Source organism: Panthera leo, chromosome A1, assembly GCF_018350215.1.
Source record: "Panthera leo isolate Ple1 chromosome A1, P.leo_Ple1_pat1.1, whole genome shotgun sequence".
In the NCBI taxonomy this organism is placed as follows: Eukaryota; Metazoa; Chordata; class Mammalia; order Carnivora; family Felidae; genus Panthera; species Panthera leo.
This window is the reverse complement of record NC_056679.1, coordinates 23,248,091-23,268,025: the sequence shown is the minus strand read 5'-3', so window position 1 is coordinate 23,268,025 and position 19,935 is coordinate 23,248,091. Positions and strand designations below refer to the sequence as shown.

The 19,935-nt window shown below is 38.2% G+C and overlaps 1 long non-coding RNA gene across 1 annotated transcript in view; it reads right to left on the bottom strand.

Moving 5' to 3' along the window:
* Positions 1-14,784, bottom strand: part of LOC122207869 — a 66,653-nt gene extending 51,869 nt beyond the window's left edge. Inside the window, exons 1-2 of the long non-coding RNA XR_006197051.1 lie at positions 14,637-14,784; positions 13,770-13,924 (exon numbers count right to left, since the gene is read on the bottom strand). This is a non-coding gene — a long non-coding RNA (uncharacterized LOC122207869). The remainder of the gene's footprint in view (positions 1-13,769; positions 13,925-14,636) is intronic.
* Positions 14,785-19,935: the final 5,151 nt, after the last annotated feature.

Here is a 19,935-nt window from a genome sequence, read left to right as displayed (position 1 = left end):
TATTATATAATCACTTACATATAATCACATATGTCTTATCACATTTGTCATATTCTATTTGTTACAAGCAAGTCACGAGCTCTACTGACACTCAAGAAAAGGAGACCACAAGAATCAGAGAACCAGGAAGCAGGGATCATGGAGGCACCCTATAGTCTGCCCACCACAAACAGAACAGTAATTATGACCCCAGTTCATCTAAGAATATTAAGAAATAAAATATTTTCTGGTAGTAAAGAATTTGTCCAACCTCACAGGCTCTTCCAAAGTTTTATGAATATTAAAATAATTCACATTAAATATTTAGTAATATTTACTAACTTACATTAAAATATTCACCCAAATGATACTCTATGGCAGGAGACAAAGAATTGTGAATGTCTTCAGAGTTTTATCAAAGACAGATGGAATAAATAAGTTAGATGATGCAAATAGCATTAAGTAGCTAAAGATTCTATATACAAGAAACTAACTGAAACCCAGAAGTACATGTGGGAAATTATATCACAACCCTTTATTCTGTCCTCATCATTGTCATGGTTCACTGTGAATACAGTAGATGTCCTTGCCCCATTGGCTTTGGAGTTGGTTATTTGACTTGCCTTAACCAATCAAGTGTGAACAGAGATGACAATATGCCAGCTGTTAGCAGAGACTGTAAGAGACTGTAATACTACAAGCTTCAGTTTGCCCCTTTTGCATTCCTGTCCTCCACCATGAGAATAACTCACGCCAAAGAAGATCCCAGAATGAAAGACACATCAAGCTTAGCAAAGCCCAGGAGAGCCATGGCCAGCCCACGATTAGACTTATAAGCAGTGAATCAATATTTGTTATCATAAGCCACTAAATTTTGGAATTATTCATTATACTACATTGCATCAGCAAAAAACTAACATAGTGCAGAATTTTTCAAGTAACTGATCAATAAAATGAGAAGTAACTTAGCATATCTCTACAATTAAATTGTTTTGATAAAAGTGTTTATATGTGTTTTTATACCACACATTCTGATCTCTGGCAATATTATCATTAATTTATTACCATTGTTGAAGAGCAAGGTACAAAAGGCAAAGAGGCCTATTAAATGCCAGAATTAAGCTTCTCACTAAGGCAAACATAGACAAACACAGTCTTTGCTTACAAGGTCAGAAGCCTCTACCACTGAAACTGATAGATTGGAGAGTAGATCTGAACAACATCCGTTCTCCTCACGTAGTGGGGAGAGAGGCCAGAAGTGTTAGCCTTAGGAAGTTTCTAGAAGAAAATAGGAGAAGGAAGTCTTTCGTAGTCTAAAACCATTAATCTCTCATACTCTGGTATTTGCACAACATCCTAATTATAGCACTGATTAGAGCTACCTTGTATTCTAGCTATTTATGCCTTACCTGTCCCTACTACTGAATTGCAACTCCTTAAAGAGCAGAGACCACAGTTTACTCATTTTAAAAATTCCTGTGACACACAGTACCCACAAAAAACAGGCACTCAAGAAATGAATTGAGGGGCACCGAGGTGGCTCAGTTGGTTAAGCTTCTGATTTTGACTCAAGTCTTGATTGTGCAGTTTATGAGATCGAGCCCCACATGGGGCTTTCTGGTGTCAGTGCAAAACCCACTTCAGATCTTCTGTCTCCCTCTCTCTCTGCCCCTCCCCTCCTCGCTCTCTCTCTCTCTCAAAAATAAATAAACATTAAAAAAGAAAGAAATGAATTGCATTTCTATGTTCTTTGATAAAAGTAGTTTCTTGCCTATCAGTGAAAAATAACTAGAGGTAAGTAACTAAATGGGAGAAAAATTGGTTGAGTTTCATTTTAGGCAAAATGTAGGAAATTCTCTTGTTGTCTTGATGACAGAAGGCCAAATTCCCCATGCCTGGAGACCTAAGACTTCAGACCCAGAAGCATTAGGTTCATGCCAAGATCAGCTCTGATTTTTGGCAGCACTTGTAGAGAATTATCTTTGATGAGTTAGCTCCACAATACTATAAATGTTATTGGTAAAAATCATTGTTCATATATTAAGGAATACATAAAATTTTGTGTATCTAGTTTAGTGAAACATATTGATCTCCTGGAAGATTTGAATATAACATACTCCAAAGTGCATTTCAAATTACCTCTTAGATTTTCTGACCCATAGTCTGCCATGTTTAAATAAATATTAGTATAAGACTGCTTTCCAAGAGTCAGGCTTCAAAAAAAAAATAAATAACCATGCGTCCATTCAAAGATAAAAAAAAAATCATGTAGTCTGGCACAATAAAAAGTACATTTCTGTTCTAAAAGGAAACTTCAGTAATTGAAAATTCCTAAACTCAATAGAGAATATTTCTTTCTGATAATTGGTTCCAACTTCATACAAGTGAAAGATGCTGAGGTCAGATTGAACATATTCTGTGATTCAGCCATGTACTCAAGCAGGAAATGTCCTAGGTTTGGGAAATACCCAGCAAAGAGTTGTCTGCAGCCAGGTACGTCTCTATTCTCCAATCAGGCTAAAGACTGGCTTTCAGCAACCCACTTGACAATTCTGATTGAGATGAGATTGCAGTCTGCAAGGGGTCAAGAAAACTTATATTCTAGCTGCCTAGATCACAAAAATGTCAAAAAGTAGGTGACAAGAACACGAGGTTTGTAGAGAATAAGAAAACTAGATAGCCCTATCTCCTCCAAGCATGGTAAAAGGTAAAATGTGACTGAGAACAAATATTAGCTGCCAGGTCAGACCAATGGGCCAGAGAAAAAAATCAAAACTGAATCCAAAAAATCTTGAGACAAATGAAAATGGAAACACAACAAACCAAAACTAATGGAATGCACTGAAAGCAGTTCTACCAGAGAAGTTTATGGCAATAAGCACCTACATTATGAAAAAAGAAAGATCTCAAATCAACAACCTGATATTACACTTCAAGAAACTAGAAAAAGTATAAGAATGTTAATAGAAGGAAGAAAATAACAAAGCAGAGCAAATATAAATAAAATAGATGAAAAAATAGAAAAGATCAGTTTCTAATATTGAGCAAATATTTTTTAAGAAAAATTTTCTCTATAAAAACTAGAAAAAAAACAGAGAGAGAAGACCAAAACTGGAAATGAAAGAGGTGACATCACAATGGTTAACACAGAAATACTAAGGATCATAACAAATTACTATATGCAATTATATGCCAACAAATTAGACAACCTAGAAGAAACCAGAAATTCCTAGAAACATACAACCGACCAAAACTGAATCATGAAGAAATAGAAAAATGGGATAGACCAATTATAATTAAGGAGATTGAACCCCTAATCAAAACCTTACCGATAAACAAAAGATTTTGTATCCTCACCAGGACCAGAGGCTTCACTGATGAATTCTACCAAATATTTAAAGGAGAATACCAGTCCTTCTCTAACTCTTTAAAAAAAACTGAAGAGAGAAAACTTCCAAACTATTTTAAGAGACCAGCTTTACCCTGATTCCAAAATCAGACAAGGACACTAGAAGAAAGAAAAAACTACAGAGGCAAAACTCCTAAACAAAATATAAGCAAACTGGGGTGCCTGGGTGGCTCAGTCAGTTAAGCATTCAACTCTTGGTTTCACCTTGGGTCACGATCTCATGATTCATATGTGTGGGCCTCACGTCAGCCTCTACACTGACAGTGTGGATCCTGTTGGGATTCTCTCTGTCCCTCTTTCTCTCTGCCCATTCCCTGCTCATGCTGTCTCTCTCAAAAATACATATACACTTAAAAAAAATATATATATAAGCAAACTGAATTCAACAATACATTAAAAAGATCATACATCATGATCAAGTGGGATTTACTCCTAAGGTACAAGGATACTTCAACATATGCAAATTAATCAATGTGAGACACCACATTAACAAAATGAAGGATAAAAATCATATGATCATCTCAATACATGAAGAAAAAGCATTTGAAAGAAATCAACATCCTTTTTATGATACAAATTCTCAACAAATTGGGAATAGAAGGAATGTATTTCAAAATAATAAAATTCACATATGACCAGCCCACTCTTAACATCATGGTGGGCTTTTCAATGGTAAAAACCTAAAAGTTCTTCCTCTAAGAACAGGGACAAAACAAGAATGCCCACTCTCACGACTTCCACTGAACATAGCATAGCAATTGGAATTGGTAGCCATAGCAATTAGGGGGAAAAAAAAAGGAAAGAAAGGGCATCCAAACCAGAAAAGAAAGAAATTACAGATCGCATCATTTAATACACAGAAAATCTAAAGATTCCACCAAAAACACTGTTAGAACAAATAAATGAATTTTATAAAGCTGCAGGAAACTAAATCAATATACAAAGTTCAGGTATATTTCTAAACACTAACAATAAGCTATCAAAAAGAAAAATTAAGAAAACAATCCCATTTATAGTAACATCAAAAAGAATAAAATACTTAACCAAGGAATGGAAAGTTCTGTACACTGAAAACTATAAAATATTGATTAAAAAATTGAAGATATAAATAAATGGAAAGATATTCTGTTTTCATGGATTAGAAGAAGTAATGTTGTAAAACTGCCCATACTACACAAGTAATCTACAGATTCAAAGCAATCCCTTATCAAAATTCCATGTATTTTTCATAGAGTAGAAAAACATCCTAAAATTTGGAATCACTAGGACCCAAAATGGCCAAAACAATCTTACGAAAGGAAACAAAGCCTGAGACATCACACTTCCTGATTTCAAACTATATTACAAAACTATCGTAATCCAAACAATATAGATGGGCATACAAACAGACACATAAATCAGTGGAAGAGAACCGAGAATCCATGACAAACTCATGCTTTATATGGTCAATTAATTTTGGACAAAGTATCCAAGAAAATACAATGGGGAAAGAGCAGCCTCTTCAATAAATGATGCTCAGAAAATTGTATATCCACATGCAAAAGAAATAAACTGCACCACTATCTTATACCATACACAAAAATGAATTAAAGACTTGAAAATAAGACCTGAAACTATAAAACTCCTACAAGAAAACATAGGGGATGAGCTCCTTGACAGTGGTCTGAGCAATAATTTTTGGATTTAACATCAAAAACAAAACCAAAAGCAAAAATAAACAAGGGGGCTACATCAAATCAAAAATCTTCTGTGTAGCAAAGGAAACCATCAACAAAATGAAAAGCCAACCCACAGAATGAAAGAAAATATTTGCAAACTACATATCTAATATCCAAAATATACACGAAACTCCTATAACACAATAGCAAAGAATTTTAACATAGACAAAAGACCCGAATAAATATTTTCCTGAAAAGAAATAAAAGTGGCCAATGGGTAAATGGAAAGGTGCTCAAAATCATTAATCATCAGGAAAATGCAAACTGAAACCACAATGAGATATTATTTCATACCCACTGGAAAGGCTATTATCAAAATGACAAGAGATAACCAGTGCTGGTAAGGATATGAAGAAAGGGGAATTCTTGTATACTGTTGGTGGGAATGTAAAGTGTACAATCATTATGAAAACATTATGAAATTTCCTCAAGAAATTAAAAATAGTGCTACCATATGATCTAGCAATCCTACTTTTGGGATATACATAGCTAAAGAAATTGAAATCAGGAACTCAGAGAGATTCCTGCCCTCCCATGTTCACGCTCTTCACAACATTATTCACGATAGCAAAGGTATGGAAACAACCTAAATGTCTGTCAACAGATGAATGGATAAAGAAAATGTGGCATATATACACAATAAAATATTATTTGATCTTTAAAAAGAAGGAAATCCTGCCATGCGTGACAAATGGATGAATCTAGAAGGTATTATGCAAAGTAAAATAACCCGACGGAGAAAGACAAATACTGCATGGTACCTCTTATATGTGGGAATCTTTTCAAAATACATATGTATATCAAATCATCACACTGTATACTTCAAATATATTACAATTTTATTTGTCAATTTTATTCCTTGGTAAAACTGGAAAAAGAAAGTTCTTACCACAACAAAAGAAAGTTTTAAAAAAGAACTAGAATCTATACATCGTGATTTTTTTTTTAAGTTACAGTACTTCAAAGAGAGGAGAAGCACAACCAATTATGGGAATTTTAAAAAATTCCATAAAGGAGGTGGCCTTTCACCGAGGTCTAAAAGATGACAAGAATTTGACAGAACCCAGGCTGTGGGGCATTCCTGGTCAGAGGAATCAGCATGAGACAAGTTCAGGAATCACAATGCCTAGAGCACAAGGGGAAGCAATGACTCTCCTGATTATGTAGGAATATGAAAATAGACAGTGAAGTAAGCCTGTGAAGGTGATTTGAGGTCATTAAAGAGAACTTTCAATAAGATGCTAAAGAATTGGGGCTTAATCGCATAGACACTGGGGACTATTGAAAGTTTCTGAGATTAGCGTGGATGGTCACAGCTGGGCTTTAGGGAAGAAAGTCTGATGCAGTTGTAGAGGATAGAGTCAAGGGGGACAGACCTGGAGGCAGGGAGCACAGCTGGGAAGAAACATTTGCAGCAGGCCAGTGTGCAACTTACATCTCATGAGAATAAATCCCGAGGTGCTATCACCACCAATAACAAAACTATTATCCAATTACATTTTAAAATCATTACAAGCACCATAAGACTGAAATTCCTATGGCACTTTATAGTTAGTAATCAAGTACTTAGCTGATGTTAGGTAGAAACTAGATGTCAGCAGTGGAAGGAATGCGGGAGGCAGAGTCCCAAATCCTTAAAGGGGAATGATAGAGACATAAATGGGGGCGAGGATGGTAAGAAATAAGGTACATTAGAAGCCTGGGGGCACAACATCCTGACCCAGTGGCTTCCAAGACCTTGGGGCTGAAAGATCAAGAGCCACAGGTGTGGAGCATGAGCTTTCCTCTTCCACCTCTGCCCCAGGGTAACCCCTAGACTCATTGTAATGCATTTGCTCAGCGGGACAGCCCCACCTGATAGAGAAAGGTTTCCATGATGGTTCTGGTACAACCTTGTAAAGGGTCAAAAACTCCCCAACCTGTTAAAGGACTTGCCCCAAATTATTAGAAGCAGCCTCCAGTAGAGACCACCCCACTGTAGCCACAACTCCTCCAAGCCCAAAGAGGTGCAAAAAATATCCAATACCAAAACAACCCTGGGGCCACCTCAAGCACCCTGCCCCTCTCCCACCTTGAGAGTGTACTTTTGCTTTAATAAACTCCTTTGTGCTTACTACTTTCCTTCTGGCTGTCTTTACTCCAGCATGGATAGTCACATGAATGTTTTCGCGGGGGAATTCAAGGGCTGAGACCTCCATTCACACAGGGCAGACTCTCCCACCAGAGACACTATGATAAATTGAAGGAGAGGGGATGTTCACATAAAAGTCAAAGTGGCATACAATGAAAAGATCTTAAGATATTATATACTTAATTATAGGGATCACACTATATTAGATCAATTTGTCTATCAAGAAGGTAATAGCTAGTTTAATGGCTTTTGATAGTCTGAGCCTAAGACTGAAATATACATGGTAGGTTAGGAAATTATACTAAAAGTTATGATAGATGTAGATACAGTACATTACATTATGCAAGTGTTCACAAATGAAGATTGGTTGAACAGCTGAATTAACCAGATCCCCAAAATAAGAAAGAATCTTGAGCTGATATTTACTACCCATTATTATTTTGAGACATCATTCATTCACTCAAGGAATACTTATTAAGCACCTACTATGTTCCAGGCATTGTTCTAAGTAAGTGCTTGGGATATGTGAATCACTAAAACAAATATCCCTGTAGTCTTGAGGCTTATATTCTAGCAGGGGAAAAAGAAAAAGACTATGAACAGAATAAACAGTCAGCATAGTATATTAGAAGGTGACAGATGCAGGAAAAAGGAAGTAACAACAAGGTATAGGGAGTCTGGAGTGTTGCAATTTTAAATACAGTGGTTCAGGATGGGTGTCTTTAGGAAGGTACTACTCAAACAAACTTTCCATAACAGATCATAGATAAAAGCTGTGGCTTCAAAGACTGATAACAAAAATTCCACCCAGGATGCCAAAGAGTCTATCATCTGAGGTTCTAGAAAACATCAGATCCCAAACTTTTAGCTTCTACAGTAAAAGCAACATGGAGGGATAGCTGGCATTCTCTTAAAGCTGTAGGTCCACTCACTGCTGTTGTATTAGCAAGTAGTACATGAGACAGCAGACAGCACAGTTGTGTGGGCACTGCCTACCACTCTTCTTTGACACCTTCCTTTCACTATCACCCCCCAATACTCCCCACCACCTACCCCAGCCAACCCCCTTTCTGTTTGCACTGTATGATTTGGCTATTGTGTGTCACAGTCCCAGATTTGAGTTTCAAATAATCAGGTCATTCAGACTTGCTTTCTGCTGTTAATCAGAATTCCTAAACGACTCACGGTAGTCAGCAAGGATTTTTTTAATCCAGGGCTTACAACAAGGAGAGAGTCTTAGCTTTCTGAGAGATTAGACACTTATGCATTATGCAAGTCAGTAAAGATGTAAGTAGGAGTCCAAGTGCAGAAGGAAACAGAGTGCAAGCTTCAAGAGATGGCAGAAAACACCTGGGACGCATCTATTATAGAATTAGCCAGCAATTAGCTTGATAGACATCAGCCAATGTGCCGAGGCTAAATGGAGAAGTAGCCAAAAGCTGTCCTGGAGCTGAATCTACATCATCCAACAGAGAACTGGGGAAATGTTAATGGATCTGTGAAGAACCTCTTTTGGCAACCTCAGAGGCTGTATCTCTAATTGTAATTCACATTCAAGTTGACTTTTATAGGCAATGTTTTTACACAAAGAGAACTTTAATAAAAATTAGAGACAGAGGAAAAAGGAAAGGATTTATGTTAAATTGCTTTCCTTTTAAACTTCCATGGGAATGGAACATTTCAGGCATCTCTAACAAGTTAAATAAGTTAAAGGATGCACCTAAAGCAACCCAGATCTGTACTTGGACGTGTTATAAAACAACAATGATTGTTTTTAAATGGCATCTAATCTTTTGACAGATCTATCTCCAGATCCTTCAGCTAGCACCCAATGACTTGATATAATTTAACTATTTCTGATGAAATGAATTGAAGGACTCAGAGGAGAGATCAAGGGCCACATATAAAGCCACACATAAAGCAGTTTAATCCTTGCTTTGTGCTGTTTGGTAACTTCACAATGCCAAGTGGTTTAAAAAAAAAGAGGGCTATTTTTACAAAGGGAGAAGATCTTGAGACTATGAGGGCTGGAGACTAAGAGGGTTGGAGAGTCGGGGGAACAGGCAGTAGAGCACGTATCTCCAGAATGGCTTTTTAAAAACATAAATCAGATCATGTCATTCCCTAATTTAACACCTTCCAATGGTCTCCCTTCCAACCAGTCAAGTCCAAACTCCTCCTAATGGCCTTCCTTCCTTTTCCTTGCTCATCCCTCACCTGCCAAGCTGGCTTCTTGCTACTCAAACATGCTAAGCTCCTTCCCACCCCAGGGCATTTGCACATTCTTCCATCTGCCTGGTTCACCTCCTGCCTTATTCTCACTTACCATTTGGGGTCTGCCCAAAAGTCACTTTTTCTAGGAGGTCTTGCTTCACTTTCATTTGTGAACATCGGCTTCCACTCCCTTCTCTAATTCAAACACTCTGTAATCTGCCCTTGCTTCGTTTTTCCATGACTTATCTCCATCTGAAATTATATGAATTCTTTTTTGCTTATTTTCTACCTCCCTGACTACAACATAAGCAGAAATTGAGGTGCCACATTACCCTTGAAAAACTAGGAAATAATAAGGAGCATTAAGTACCCAGAGAGAGCAGCAAGGATGGGCTAAGAAAAAACTTAGTATGTACAATAATTTAAAATAGTCATTACTGGGGCGCCTGGGTGGCGCTGTCGGTTAAGCGTCCGACTTCAGCCAGGTCACGATCTCGCGGTCCGTGAGTTCTAGGCCCGCGTCAGGCTCTGGGCTGATGGCTCGGAGCCTGGAGCCTGCTTCCGATTCTGTGTATCCCTCTCTCTCTGCCCCTCCCCCGTTCATGCTCTGTCTCTCTCTGTCCCAAAAATAAATAAAAAACGTTGAAAAAAAAAATTAAAATAGTCATTACTTAGTAAGGCAGAAAAAGAAAACACATTTCAGAAGCTGTAGAAATGTCCTGGAGGAAGTACACATAGGAGTGAAATTAAATGGTCAAATAAGGGAAAGCTATTAATTAGTACCTATGAGATTTTCTTTCTTTTCATTCTAACTGGGATTTGCAATTTATACATAAGAAGTTACCAATACCTAAGTAAATTATATAGTCAGAGGAGAGAAGTGAAAATAGATATCAGCTAGACAACAGTAAAGTCTAATTATATCCAATATGGTGAAATATTAAGTATGATAATTTCCAGGCTTTTCAAGTTGAATAAAATCTCGTATCTGGCACTCTCAGACGTTCTTGTTTCACAACCTTGAGAGTTCCCCTGGTGAAAAGAGAACCTGGTTCCTGGCCCAGAGAGCAAGGAGGAGAGATGGAAGAAAGGCCATTGCAGACTGGAAGGTGGCCATCTAAATAAGCAAGAGAACTTACTTACCAGGCTTATCTTGGGCAGCTGGGAAATGAGTAGATGTCCACACCTGCCTTCCAGAATCTTAAAAGTTTATATAGAGACCTGCACTGGGTTCAGTCACAAGTTAGCCCAGATGGTCTCAACAACATGTGGCTTTCTCAAGGAAGCGTCCTTGAAAGTGGCTCTGGCTGTGGGAATAACCAGGGAAGTGGAAGGTATATTCCAAGGATGGGGAACAGGTGAGCAGCCTGATAGCCTAGGTGTAGCTCCCAGGTCAACAGGTGGTCACATCCTCTTGACCCCTTTCAACAAACATACATTTATTAGCGTGAATACAAAGTGTTGCAACTTTTTTTGTATTCACAAACATGAGTATGTTTATTTAAAACTGAATAGGAACCTATTCTGTCAGAAAGTTTATTCTTTTGTTGTAACATAATGTTACATGAGTTTCCGGTATACAACCTAGCCATTGAACAACTCTGTGTACTATGCTATTCTCCCCACAAGTGTAGCTAACAATGGTGCAATTTATGAAGAATAACATGGCAATAGACAGCTATCAATCCCACTTTTAAGAATTTATTTCACAAATACACATATTTGCACAAAGATGTAAGGAAGTTGCTTTCAGGATTAATTGTAATAGTGGGAAACAACAAAAGGTCCATCATTTAACTTGGTTGATAAGTTGTGATGATTCCTTATGTAAGATGCAATAATTAGGTCAGGTAGAAATGGAATGGAATTATATCAAAAATAAATTGTTTTTAAAAAGCAGTTTGCAGAAATAGGCACAGTGTAAATTGTAAAAATAAAGATTGAATGCACAGGGAGGTATGCACAGAGAAAAATGAAAGAAAACATGGAATATCTTAAAGGTTTTGATTCCTCTGGGCAGTGGCACTAGGAGATAAAGAACTTTTACTTTTCACCTTATATCTTTCTGCATCATTTGGATTTGTTTACTGTAAATAAGTATTGTTTCATAATGGAATACTAGCTAATAGAAAGAGAATAGCAGGCAACTGCATGTGTGATCTGACTCCTGCTTAGTTCCTATATTGCCATTTATCTACCTTCACAAACTCACCTATTCACATACAATTCACTCTTTTCTTTCCAGCTTTATTGAGATATTGCTGGCATATAACATTGTATAAGTTTAAGGGGTACAATACTATTTAACACATATATATTACAAAATGATTACCACAATAAGCTTAATTAATACATCCATCACCTCACATAATTACTTTCTTTTCTGCAATTCTACTTCTGGGTATATATTTGAAAAAAAATGAAATCACTATCTTGAAGAGAAATCTGCACCCCTATGTTCATTGCAGCATTATTCACAATAGTCAATACAAGGAAACACCTAAGCATCCAGTGATTGATGAGTGGATAAAGAAGATGTGGTAAACATTTACAATAGGATATTATTTAGCCAGGAGAAAGAAGAAAATCCTGTCATTTGTGACAACATGGGTGGACCTTGAGGGAATTATGTTAAGTGAAGTAAGTCAGACAGAAAAAGACAAATGCTGTATCATCTCACTTATATGTAGAATCGAAAAAAGCCAAACTCAGAGAAACAGTAGGGTGGTGGTTGTCAGGGACTTGGGGGGTGGGAGAAATAAGGAGATGTTGGTCCAAAGGTATAAACTTCCAGGTATAAGATGAATAAGTTCTGAGGATCCAATGTATAGTGTGGTTACTATAATTGATGATACTGTATCATAGACTTCAAAGTTGCTATGAGAATAAATCCTAAATGTTCTCCCTGCATACACCACTTGCTGGGACAGAAACATCATCTCCAGAAACATCAGCTCTCCACCCAGACCTAATATCCCTTTAAGACTATATGCACAGATGCAACCTCATTTTAGCAGTTGTCCCTGACCTCAGAAAGCTGAGCTGGTGTGCCTCTTCATGTGTACCTCCCAACTACCCCTGGCTGACCCACCACACTGCCCACCCCACTAAAAGTTGTGGCTATATCACTTTTATGCAATCATGAGAATCTCAGTATGCACGGCTCTTTCTTGAAGGAGTTAAAGTTTGGATCCCAAACTTCAGACACTTCTCCACAGAGGTTTTTAGGAACATCCTGTGTGGGAGGGAATACTGTCTTGTCTTTACAGGTGAAATGTCCTATGAGCCCTTTAAAGCAAGGATCATGTCTCTATAATCCCCAAATCTATCCCTCAGGCACACAGTAGGCTCTCAATAAATACTGGTAAAAGGAAGACTTAAAGCTCATGTTGAAAAAAAAAATCTGAAAACCTGCTTAAAGTATTTACATTTTAAAAAAGAATAGCCCATCTTTCAAAAGAAATGTTCTAGCCCCTCAGAGAGAGCTGCTTGTCTGGTGGGGCAGATGTGGCTTCCTTCACATAAGCTTAGTACTAATTCCCAGAGCCTGGGCTTAAGAGACTACAGAGCACTGTGCTCTCTTTAACTCAGGTGGCCCAAGGACATTTGATTGAATGATTATCTAGACATGTAGGGTATAATCTGCCTCAGGGTTGAAGTCTCCAGTTAGCAGGAATTCCCAAGGTGTCAGTATTAATGGTCACAAAAGGACCTCAAATGAATACAGGAGAAAATGGCTTATTAAAAGGTTAGAGAGGAAAGGAGCCAAAACATAAGAAACTCTTAAAAACTGAGAACAAACTGAGGGTTGATGGGGGGTGGGAGGGAGGGGAGGGTGGGGTGATGGGTATTGAGGAAGTCACCTGTTGGGATGAGCACTGGATGTTGTATGGAAACCAATTTTGACAATTTCATATTTTAAAAAAAGCAACTATTTTACCATAAAATAAATAAATGTTTAAAAAGTTTAAAAAAAGATAATGTAGATCCATATTGGTTTTCATCTTTGAATCTTCTTTTATTCTACTCATCAACGTATTCATCAAGTTCTTTTGATTTTGTTCCTCCTACATATATTTTTTAAATGTTTATTTTTGAGAAAGAGAGCACAAGCAGGGGAGAACCACAGAGAGAAGGGGACAGAGGATCCAAAGTGGGTTCTGCTCTGACAGCAACAAGCCCAATGCATGGCTTGAATTCATGAACCGTAAGACCATGACCTGAGCCAAAGTTGGATGCTCAACCAACTAAGCCACCCAGGTGCCTACCCCCTACACATTTTTAAATATGGCCCTCCCCCTTTACCCCAGCTCCTTACCAAGAAAGACTTCACAGTGTCCCTGTGATCAGGATCCCGTAGAACAATATTCTGGCCTCTTCTCTTGCAATTCCCTGCCTTCATCCATTCTTCCATTCATTCAGCAACGATGACTGATCATAAACCATGTGCCCTGGGTCCTCAGAGAGCTGAGTCTATAACAATAAACAAGACAGATAATGTCTTTGCCTTCAGGAACAATGTTTCAACCACTCCAAACTGCTTCCAACTTAGCCCCTTAAGGGCCAACTGCCTAAATTCCCCTCCACCTGGTTAACCCTTAATTGTTTCATGCCTCACCTCCTCCAGGATACCTTCCAGAATTCCCACATGCTGTGTTAAGTGACCCTGTGCTGCATTTCTAAGGTGCCTCCTCCATCTGGCAGGAAATAAGCCACACATTTAGTGAGGGCACCCAGGGAGGCCCTTAATAAAGTAACTGTTTACAAAATGTGGGCAGGGTCAAGAGATACAAAAGGATAGCAAAGCCCTGAGGCTAGTAACACCAGAAAGCTGTCATCTCCTCCTAGGACTGGACCAGCAGGGGAAGAGGCAATTACCAAAACCTTGAGAAATCAGTAAAATTATAAAGGAGGACCAATCACTTAACAGAAGCTGTGCTCTTAAGTAAAAGAACTCATATAACCTATGATAACCAGGAGAAAAGCCAAGGAATGCCTCAACCTGATTGCCCTCCCTCCCTCCAATCTCTTGCTAGTGCTTTCCTTTGCCCAAACCCTACCTGGAGCCAGAGGGTAAGAAACCTTCTGATTTATTCATGGGGCTCAAAGCATGATGGAAAAGGGAAGAGAGTATAACTGGAAGGGCAAACAAAACATCCAACGCAATTTCACTCATTGTGCTTACATGGTATAATGGCTTTCCCAACTGAACTGTCACTTTGATGGAGAAGACTCAGGCCTCTTTGATGTCGGAATTGAGATGTGTGTTAAGTTCATCAACCACATGAATAAGACAAAATTAGAGCTGTCTTCCAACCTCCTTTAATCCTTTCCCTTTGTCTCTAATCTGAAAAGAAAAAAAAAAAAAAAATGGAAGCCACTGAAATGCAGCTCTACTCTAGCCTTAACATGAAAACACTCCGTCTATGCTTCATTGGGTTGAATATACTGAAGAATTTTTTTTTAATTAGATATGACCCTTCTGGGCCACAGAGTGACTGTGTGCATACACTGCATACTCTAATCAGCATTCCCAAATCCTAGAAGCTCAAAGGTCACCCAGCCAGGACTTCTGTCCTGTCAGAGGAATGGTGGGGACCTCAGTACTCAGCCAACCTGCCCCAGTGTGGCCAAAACTCCAGTGGCAGCCACCTGGGCCATGAACATCCTTGCTCTCTTAAAAAAAAAAAAAAAGGATTGAGGGTTGCAAGCCTGTTTTCAAGGCAGGTTTTAAAATAGCACATGATGAACACATATTACAAGAAAATATTGAAGTCTCTGATGTCTCATGAGAAAATCAAAGGAAATGTTCACCACTAGCATATTTGATATTACTGAGCCCCTTCTTCAGGCCAGCAGTGTGGGTAAGAATCAGGATGAGATCTGAGCTCATCTAATTGCTGAAGGCATATGCTGCACCACAAGCTCAGCTTGTCCCTTTTAAGCTCATTGTTTTTACCAAGTAAGTTCTTTTTCCTCTCCAGTGCTGCTTAATTTAACCAGAGATTAGAATTCTAAGCCCTCTGGGAATGATCAGAACTCTCCTCCACCATGATGTTTCATCCAAGGGAGTTAAGGCAAAGGGAATGTGTTTTTTCCCAGGGTCTCCCATAGCTCAAGAAAATTTAATCACATTCTCTCCTTTGACATCTTCTTAAAAATCCCTTCAGAAGCTTCCCAGAACTTGGCCCCCAAAACTGATCTGAGTTTAAACAGGCTTAGTGAAGGGCAGTTTTTGCCCCCATCCTAGGCTACAGTGTAACAGGTTTACCAAGCACCCCCATAGGGGTTGAGAGCATTTCTGTAAGGCAGCCTCCTTGCAGAGGTGGCCTTTTCAGACCTAAGGCTCTCTCTTTTGCAGTTATTTTGATTTCTGTAATGACCCACCTGCCTGATGCTAATAATCACTCTGTGTGCTCCACCCACATAACATTCTCTCCAGTTCAGGAATCTAAGCTTCCTTTATGTTCTAGATGAAAACACCACATTTGTGTGAGTTAAAACCATGCTGATTCAACTCAATAGACATCAACCAAGTGTCTTCCATGTACAAGACATTTGGTGAGAATTTGGGGGAAGGACACAGAAGAGTAAGACACAGTCCCTTCAGACAATTTACAAATGACTTGTGTTGAGCAAGAGAAGCACAAATACTGAGGAAGAGGTAAGTGACTAAGAGAGGGGGCAGAAAGAAGTGGTATTTCAGCACGAGAAAAGAAGAGGTCCCTTCCAGCTGGAGCATCTCGCGAGGGGCTTCCCAGGGGAGGGAGAATTTTCTATGGTCCCAGAAGGGTGTGGGCAAGTTCCATGAACAGAAACTACTACAAGCAGAGACAGCAGTGGCATCATGAACAAATGTCTCCTCTACTAACCTGATTCAGGCATCCATTTGTTCATGCAATAAGCATTCATGACATGCCTAGAATGCCTGCACTGAGGATATAAAAGCAAGTAAGAGTAAGACCTTCCACTACTAGTTTACAGGCTGGTAGGGAAGGAGAAGTAAACAGTAGTTGCTATACTAAGGGATAAGCACAATCATAGAAATTCAGCCCATGGTGGCCAAGAGAGATCCCCTCTAAATGGAGAGGGAAGTCTCCACAGAGGGAGAGCCATCTGAATTGGATCTGGGAGAATGAGTATATGCTTGATAAATAGGCAAAGAGGCAAGGTATTTCTGGCAGAAGGAAATGCAAAGACATGGACACGGGAAATGACGTGGGATACCAAGAAACTGCAAGCCTTCTAGCCTGGCTAAAACACAAGTTTCATGAAAGGGAATGGCAAGGAAATGAGGTAGAGGGTCAGGCATGAACATAATCCACAAGGTCCTCTTATGATGGCCCAAGAAGTTTCGAGTTTTACCTGTGAGATATGAACCTTAAGAAAAGCATTAACCGGATCTGATTTACATTTAGAAGAAGTCAAGAAGCTCTAGAGAGGATAAAGTATATTGTCTGGAGAGGGAAGAATAGGTTAGGGGAGAATTGCATGGGTACAGGCAGGAGGTGATAGCGGTCCAAGCTGAGTCAGCTGCTGTGAAAATAGACAAAAGAAAGAATGAATTAACAAGGTGCAATGATTCTTCAAAAAGGTAAAGTGAGCACTCGAGATGCCCAATGGATTTGGAAATTAGAAAATCCTTAGTAACCTGAGCTCAAACAGATTGGGGTTTTTCTCCAATTTGGAAAATGTATTTTTGAGATTTTTATTAAAGTTTAGCATGCACACCAAGAAGTACACATAAATTTACAGTGTGAACACATTCACATAACCAGGTTAAGAAATAGAACAATACCAATACCCCAAAACCTCCCCTTGGCCCATTGCACTTATCCTGCCAAGGATAAACATTAGCCTGACTTCTAACACTATACATTAACTTCTCTATTTTTATAACCTTTTCAAAAAAATTTTACTTTGTAATTGAAGTATAATTAAAGTACACTATTATATTACTTTCAGGTGTACAACAATTCTATAAATTACTCAGTGCTCACCATAATAAGAGTATTCTTAATCCCCTTTATCTATTTTACCCATGTTCCCACACACCTCCCCTCTGGCAAACACCAGTTTCTTCTCTGTATTTAAGAGCATGTTTGCTTGTCTCCTTTTTCCTTTGTTCATTTGTTTTGTTTTGTAAATTCCACATATAAGAGAAATCATTACAGTATTTGTCTTTCTCTGACTTATTTCACTTAGCATTATACCCTCTGGGTCCATCCATGTTGTTGCCAATGGTAAAATTTCATTCTTTTTGTGGCCATTTAATATTCCATTGCATATATATACACCAGATTTTTTTTATCCATTCATCTATGGATGAACATTTGGGTTGTTTCCATATCTTAGCTACTGTAAACAATGCTGCAATAATTTTCTTTTTTTGTAGTGCCTTTGTCTGGATTTGGTATCAAGGTAATGCTGGCCTCATAGAAAATTTGGAAGATTGTCTTCTCTTTTTCTGGAATAGTTTGAGAATCGGTGTGAACTCTCCTTTCAATGTTTGGTAGAATTCACCCATGAAGCCACCTGGTCCTGGACTTTGCTTTGTTGGAAGCTCTTTGATCACTGATTACTTGTTAGTAATGGGTCTCTTCAAATTTTCTATTGTCTCCTGAATCAGTTTTGGAAGGTTATTTGTTTCTAGAAATTTATCCATTTGTTGTAAGTTGTCCAATTCCTAGAATATGATTTTTTATTCTCTTATAATATTTTGTATTGTTGTGGTATTATTTCTCTACCACTTCTTCTTTTTTTCCCTTTTCAAATTTTTATTTAAATTCTGGTTAGTTAACATATAGTGCAGTATTGGTTTCAGGAGAATTCAGTGATTCATCACTTACATACAACACCCAGTGCTCATCATAACAAATGTCCTCCTTAGTACCCATCACCCTTCTAGCCCATCTCCCACTCACCTCCCTCCATCAACTCACAATTTGTTCTCTGTCACTAAGAGTCTCTTGTGGTTTGTTTCCCTCTCTTCTCTTCCTCTGCTTTCCTAGACGTTTATCTGCTTTGTATCTTAAATTCCACATCTGAGTGAAATCATATGGTATTTTTCTATAATTTTTCTTAGCATAATACACTTTAGCTCCATCCATATCACTGCAAATTGCAAGATTTCATTCTTTTTGGTGGCTGAGAAATGTTCAGTTGTATATGTATATACCACTTCTTCTTTATCCATTCATCAGTCCATGGACATTTGGGCTCTTTCCATAGTCTGGCTATTCTTTATAGTGCTGCTATAAACAATGGGGTGTATGTACCCCTTTTAATCTGTATTTTTGTATCCTTTGGGTAAATACCCAGTAGTTTCTGATTCATAGAGTGCTTCTATTTTTATTTTGAGGAACCTCCATACTGTTTTCCAGAGTGGCTGCAGCAATTTGCATTTCCACCAAAAGTGCAGGAGCGATTCCCTTTCTCTGCACCTTCACCAACACCTGTTGTTTCTTTTGTTTTTAACTTTAGCCATTCTGACAGGTGTGAGGTAGTGTCTCATTATGGTTTTGATTTCTATTTCCCTGGACATAAGTGATATTGAGCATCTTTTCACATATCTGTTAGCCATCTGTATGTATTCTTTGAAAAAATGTCTATTCATGTCTTCTGCCCATTTCTTATTTTGATTATTTGTTTTCTGGATGTTGAGTTTGATAAGTTTAGATTTTGGATACTAACCCTTTATCAGATATTTCATTTGCAAATGTCTTCTCCTATTCCATAGGCTACCTTTTAGTTTTGTTCGTTGTTTTCTTCACTGTGCAGAAGGTTTGTATCTTGATGAAGTTCCAATAGTTCATTTTTGCTTTTGTTTCCCTTGCCTTTGGAGATGTGTCAAGTACAAAGTTGCTCTAAGGTCAAAGAGGTTTCTGCCTGTGTTCTCCTCTAGGATTTTGATGATTTCCTGTCTCACATTTAGGTCTTTGATTCATTTTGAATTTATTTTTGTGTATAATATGAGAAAGTGGTCCAGTTTTATTATTCTGCATGTTGCTGTCCCATTTTCCCGACACCAAATGTTGAAGAGTCTTTTTCCACCAGTTATGCTTTCCTGATTTGTCTAAGATTAGCTGACCATTTAGTTGTGGGTCAATTTCTGGGTTTCCTATTCTGTTCCGCTGATCTCTGTGTCTTTTCATGTGCCAGTACCATACTGTCTTGATAATTACAGTTTTGTAATATAGCTTGAAGTCTGGAATCATGATACCTCCAGCTTTGCTTTCCTTTTTCAGGATTGCTTTGGCTATTTTGGATCTTATATGGTTTCATACAAATTTTAGGATTGTTTGGCTGGGTGAGTAAAAAATGAGGGGACTATTTTGATAGGGATTGCATTGAATGTGTAGATTGCTTTGGGTAGTATAGACAGTTTAACAATGGTTGTTCTTCCAATCCATGAGCATGGAATGTTTTTCCATTTCTTTATGTCCTCTTCAATTTCTTTCATAAGTGTTCTATAGTTTCCAGAC